General features: G+C 40.0%; 1 non-coding gene across 1 annotated transcript; it reads right to left on the reverse strand.

Annotated features, from left to right (window-relative positions):
• Nucleotides 1-5,548: 5,548 nt before the first annotated feature.
• Nucleotides 5,549-5,683, reverse strand: LOC136377964 (small nucleolar RNA SNORA48). The gene has a single exon (XR_010746562.1). It is a non-coding gene; the product is annotated as a small nucleolar RNA SNORA48 (small nucleolar RNA).
• Nucleotides 5,684-6,361: the final 678 nt, after the last annotated feature.

Raw genomic sequence — 6,361 nt, forward strand, 5'->3', positions numbered from 1 at the left:
ACTTCGGCATCATCCACTGGGCTCCATGGACTTTTGTTTGAGAACTTCTCAGGAGTATGAGACAAGGTGAGATCCTTCTCTTCCTTTCAAAATGTACGACTTGGCGAAAATGCTGTATATATAAATTTAGAGAGGAGGGGGAAGGGAGAGAAAGAGAGAGAGTTGTTTGTAGTGTAAAAATAGTATGTATAAAAGATGTGGCACGGTGCCACTCAGAAGCAGGCTGTTATTAATGGTTGGTCTTATTAAACTGGTAATATTATTCAACAGGAAAATGAATAGATTTTGTGATCAGGAACAGTCAGCGTTGAACTTTGAATCAGGTCCTCTAATACTAGTTCTTTACACATGCATGTTCAAATATTAGTCGTGAAAATTACGTTTAATACACAGAAGTGGAAATGGAAGGCTTCCATTCTAGCCAACCAAGAACCCGACAGGTGATGAATTCAGTTTTTAGGTGAATCGCTCCTTAAGTCCCACTTTAGAGGGCTTAGCACAAATTCTTCACTCATGAGTTTTAAAAAATACATTTGAAATGATTAAAATATTAACAAAGTCGACAAAATGACCTTAAGCCAAAAGAGTTGAAGTGCGTGTGGTTTGGAATCGAAGAGGAGGAGACAGAATCCAAAACCAAGCCAAACCGAAACAGAGAAATCAGTAAAGAGGAAAAAAGAAGAAAACAGTGTCCAGATAGTTTAAGCTTCTAGAAGAAAACTGACTCCTAAAGTTTTGTTTATTCATTTACTTGTCAGGAACAGCTATTTGTTTTAAGGATGTTATAACTCCAAAAACTGTATTTTAAAAGAATGTGCAATGCCGCCACAGTTCCTGTTTACTCAAGACTGGCGTGCAGTCTCTTATACAGTCTTATTATTCTGACTTTGCTGAAATGTATCTCTTTTTCCTCTGGAATTTCTCTAAGTCGCACTGCGGGCTGTTAAAGCCTTTGTCTAAGTCCCTGGGCAGAGCGTGTGGACGGACGTGGAGCAGGAGTTCTCCTCCAAAGGGGCCCTGGTGATCTGTTGACTCAATGATCCGTTAATGACAGCTGACCGCTCACAGCAGGGCCCCCTCAGCTTGCTGCTGCTGTGGCTAGCCCGTTGGGGATGCAGGTGCATCCTAACCACCTAAGTCAGCCATTCAAGGTCACTTTTATGAGTGGCTTCTGCTTACAAAACAAGGCTCTTGGGGAGCATGATTCAGTCTAGGTGAGATCTGACAGCTCCGAAGAGTCACACCGTTCGGGGCCAGCCACATCTTGTTACAGTGAACAAAGCAAGAATAGTACTCTTGTTCTGTTTACACCTTCACAGACCCGTACGGCCTATTACGGTGAAAAATGTAAGAACAATGGTTTCCCTCTCTACGCCTGCATTTCTCCCCTTCTGGTAATAATGGGGTTTAAAGTAAATCAGCACCCCATCTCCTCTTAGTGGACCAGGATTGTTCCCTTTGAAAATAATCACACTTAGTTTGCTGGGAAAAGTCCACTGGGCAGACATAACTCTAAAAACTTTAGTAGACTGGCAATACAAGCGTCAGTAGTGAAAGATAAACACCTTGAAATTCAACTTACGGAGTACCCCATGCGAGCCCAGCCTGGGGCTGGGAATTTTGCCTGCCTATTTTTTTTGCATCAGACAACCTTAAAGATGTAGGTGAAAAATGGGTCTTGCATTGTTTGACTTCTTTTTTCACTTACATGCTTCACCTGTGTGTTTCATTTTAGTTAATGGGATATTGATATCGCACGTTCAACCATTTTATTTCTACCTGGAATTTCAATGGTCTCATTGTTCTTCAAGCATTCTTGATGGAAAAGCACCCAGTTGTTGTTGTTTTTTCCAATTTTGTGCACCATTCTTTAATTGTCACATGAGTGATAGTAATCCCTCTATCTTAATAAATATTAGAGAATAATACACTGTACTTGAGCATACCAAACCGCTGCGAAAGGAGTTGCAACATGCTGATAGCTACAGCCTTCACAGAACAGCTCAGTTTTACAAAACTGGGGGCAGGGAACAAAAACAATGCTTTAAGAGCATGTAGTGCGTGCTCCTGCATTTTTGATTTGACATAAATAGATAACCGAGCTGCCATATTCGGCTGCTATCATTTAAATTGATTGTCAATCAGTTCTTAGTATTCTCATTCATAGAAGAAAGACTGGAGTTAGAGAAAAGACTTCTTCTGGCTTGATTTGTGTAATGTATCACTATTTGTGGATTTGGTTTTGAAGTTCTGCATTTTCACTAATGGCACCTCTGCTGAAGCGTAGTTTAGCCTTCTGTCTCCCACTCTGTATGACCTCATGCACGGGAGAGGCTAACTCATTCTTTCCAACTTGCACAGCGCTTCCAGATGAGATCATTTGAAACAAAATTTTTACTATGTCACTTACTTGCTCATAGTGACACCCAATGCAATATGCAGATAATGTATCATAGAATTGTATACTTAGGGCCTACATAATCTTAATAACCAATATCACCCCAATAAATATAATTTAAAAGTATTTCAGAAAAAAGTTAACATAGTTTTGAAATAACTGATAAATTCTTGTCTCCAGAAATATCGCTGTCAAATCAGTTTTGACACGGTAGCTATAAAATATTGGGAGAAAAATAACAGATAGCTAGACATATTCTGCATTTATATATCTAGTCACATATCTTCAGGTTTCACTTGTGACATTTAAAAAAAAAATTTTAATGTAATTCTAAGTTCACACTTCTTGGCTGTATTCCCTGTGTGGAAGGTGACATATTTACAGGAAGACAATATGCACTAGCAGATTAATGGTGATAGTTCTTTGGGAAAGAAATTATGGATCATGCAGACAGCAAACGTGTAATGAGAGAAACAAAATAATCTAAATGGGATGCAGAGGAGATTGTACCAAGTCCAGCATTCTTAAGAAAACAAACCTGTTTCTTCTTTTCATTATAAATATTATCTAACACTTATGGTTTCCCCAGTTATGTTTTGTTGGAGTATAGCTGACACTCAGAAAAGTGCACCATGTCATAAGCTTGTTGACTCCTCGCCAGCTGTGCACATGTGTGTGATCAGCAAGGGCGTTACCAGCACCCCAGGGGGTCCCCCTTCTACTTCCTTTTGGCCCTTTTCCCCTCCGCTCTGCAAGGCCGAGAATAAATTAGGCTGGCCTCTTGTATAATAGGCATACATCGTCCATATTATTTTTGTGTTTGGCTTCTTTCTCACAACATTATGTTCTGCGATGTCTGCTTGATTTAATTGTAGTGCATCCACATTGCAGAAGGTGATCCTTTGTGTCTCTCCAGAGCAGATATTGATGGATTTAGGGAGAATGAAATGTTTTTCCTTGATTTTCTTCTTTTTCCAAGTGAGAGGAGTAGAGATAGACAGACAGAATCCTTCATGCACCCCAACGGGGATCCACCCAGCAACCCCCGCCTGGGGCTGATGCTCTGCCCATCTGGGGCCATGCTTGCAACCGAGTCCTCTTCAGTGTGTGAGGGGGAGGCTCTACAGAGCCATCCTCAGTGCCCAGGGTGGATGTGCTTGAACCAATTGAGCCATGCCTGTGGGACGGGAAGATAGAGAGAGAGAGAGAATGGGGGAGGGGTGGAGAAGCAGATGGTCACTTCTCCTGCGTGCCTGACTGGGAATCAAACCCAAGACATCCACATGCCATGCTAACACTCTACCACTGAGCCAACCAGCCAGGGACTCCTCGATTTTTTCTTATACACACCAATTTTGCTTTTTATTACATGATTCCTTCTATCTGGCTGATTTGACTCTTTCTAAAACCCCACTCTATTGTCGAAATGTAATTTCTATAAAACTAGATGCAAGCCCCTATAATATTCATAAGTGTGTGTCGAATCTTTATTTAACTTAAGGACCAAACCAACAAGATGGTGAAGCTAATTTAAAGAGTATTTGAGGAACCAAATAAATATGGGGATTGAAAGGCAATGTTAGAATATGATTGCTAAATGAGGAGCAAAACAGGTAACTGTCCTCCAGGATAAACACCTCCAAGTTAACACGCAATGTCAGAGTCTGGTCCGTAAACAAGAGGTGCTGGTATGTTGCATGAGGTTGAGTCCTCCTGGAAAATTAAATAATAAATAATTGTTGGGTGGGTCTGTTGGCCATTTTCCCAGGAGAACGCCGATGGACACAGGCATGTCATGTTGCCATATTTCCTTTCCATCTGTCAAGGTCAATTTACATCCCACTTCTGCTCCAAAGTCTTTATGATCACTCTGCAGGAAGTCACCTCTCTGGCCAAGAAAACACTGGTAGTACATGGACTGTGCCCAATATGAGCTTGGCAAATGAATAATTGTATTCTGCCACTCTAGGGGCGTATCACTCCTTGAGCAGAAATGGCTAATTAAGAACATAATTAAATTTTAAATTATAGCTGGAGAAATGGTACTGCAGAAGAGAGATAAATTAGAATACATCATGGTGCAGTTAGCTGGTCTGTGTCCTCAAAACGAGCAAATATGCTGCAGGAAAGAATTGATGTACAAAGTGCTTCGTGTTTTCATTTTCCTGTTTTCCGTTTCATCTCTTTGCCCTTTCTTTTGACTCTGCGCTGTTGAAACATTCCCTCTGTAGTCCTCCCTTTATTCTACTCTTGTTTAGTAAAACTATAGGCACCATCTATCTCAAATTCCATTTTAGCCATTTTTCTTCCCTTATCAGCGCTTGGCAAGCTGTCCTAAGTCATGTTTAATCATTGGCTTTTATGGTCACCAGTTAGGTCTGTGACTCTGTGACTCGCCATGCCATTTTTCTTACTGACGACTGTCAAATGCTTTCCTACTCATCTCACCAGCCTCATTAAAGTTGGTTCTTCTCTTCCTCTTAATGTGTACAAACACATCCTCTTCTGCAAATGTTTGTTTGAATACTGATCTTCTCACTTTGGCTATACTAAGATACAATACATCATATCATTTACATGAAATTTGTAAAATGTATCAGTAAGTCAAGTTTAATCAGACTTTTTTTTCTCAACTCCTAAGTAACTAACACATTGCTTACTGAGATAGTTTTCAATTGATTTGGGTATACTTTTGCTCAGATCTCTTTTCCTAATGTTTTATATCTCTAACTAGAGTTGATAATATAAGAGGTGGGATGATTACTGTATAAAGTTTATTTTTTTGCTTGGAAACTCTCAATGGAAGTATGAAGGTAATTGACAAAAATCCCAATTTTTTTTTTATGAAAATTCAGGAAAACAAAGTCTAGTGATACCCCCAATCTGTGCCTTTTGGCTCCATAGCTAATTGAATTAAAATTAAAATTTAAATAAATTAAAATTAAATACAATTTAAAATTAGGTTCATCAATCAGACTGGCCACATTTCAAGAGCTCAACAGTCACGTATGGAACATGCTGAACAGTGAAAATATGAAACTTTCTAAGGGACTGTGCTGACCCAAAGCATGTGGTGACTGGTCAATGCAAATATGCAAATCAGCAATCTCAGTTACATTTTTAGGAAAAGTCTTCCTTCCTCCCCCTCCCCCATGTGTCCAGGGCATGGACCAGGCACCAACCCAGACCCAGAGCCACACTGGGAAAAGCAAGGAGTTGCTTTGTCCCTAGGTGATGGGAGACAAGCACCACAAACCAGGTGCAACTCTACCCTGGTCAGGGACATAAAGTGCTTCTGCTTTTTCCAGAATTTTACTTACCTGAGTTCACTGGGGATTGGTACTATCGAACAGGTTTATAAATGAGATGGAGGAGACACAGCCCAGTGAAGTATTCAAGTGTGCAGATGAAACTAAGCCCTTCTGGGAGTGGAAATGCCAAATTGAAAAACTATGCCTGAAGGCTTTATGAAGGGACAGACATGCTTCGGACGAGCTTCTCTCTCAGCAAGTGTAATGCGATATGGTTAGGTGGAAATGATTTCACCCTTACAGGATAATGGATTCTGTTTTCCTAGTTAACACCGGCTAGAACAATGTCAGTTTCATCACCTGGTATTCTCCAGAATAACAAAATCTTGTTGTTGCTCAAAATAGTATAAATAAATTTGGGCGAATAAATGGTGAAGAAAATATTTCTGACTCACACACAGCATTTGACACTGTGTAGCTTTGAAATAAAACTTTACAGAGATGATATTTTAACTTGTTTTAATTGGTTAGTCATAAACTTCTAAGTAGAAATTAAAGAAAAGCAAACCCTTGTTGCAGGATGGACATAAGCAAAGACAGAGAAGCATAGAGGAGTGGAGCGTGTTGTCTGAGAGACAAATAGTTCTCTGTGGTTGAAGCAGAAGTGCGTGACAAAGTGATTTAATTTTAGAAATGAGTGAGGGTCGTGTCT

The sequence above is a fragment of the Saccopteryx leptura genome, chromosome 6 (genome assembly GCF_036850995.1).
Source record: "Saccopteryx leptura isolate mSacLep1 chromosome 6, mSacLep1_pri_phased_curated, whole genome shotgun sequence".
NCBI classification, from domain to species: Eukaryota; Metazoa; Chordata; class Mammalia; order Chiroptera; family Emballonuridae; genus Saccopteryx; species Saccopteryx leptura.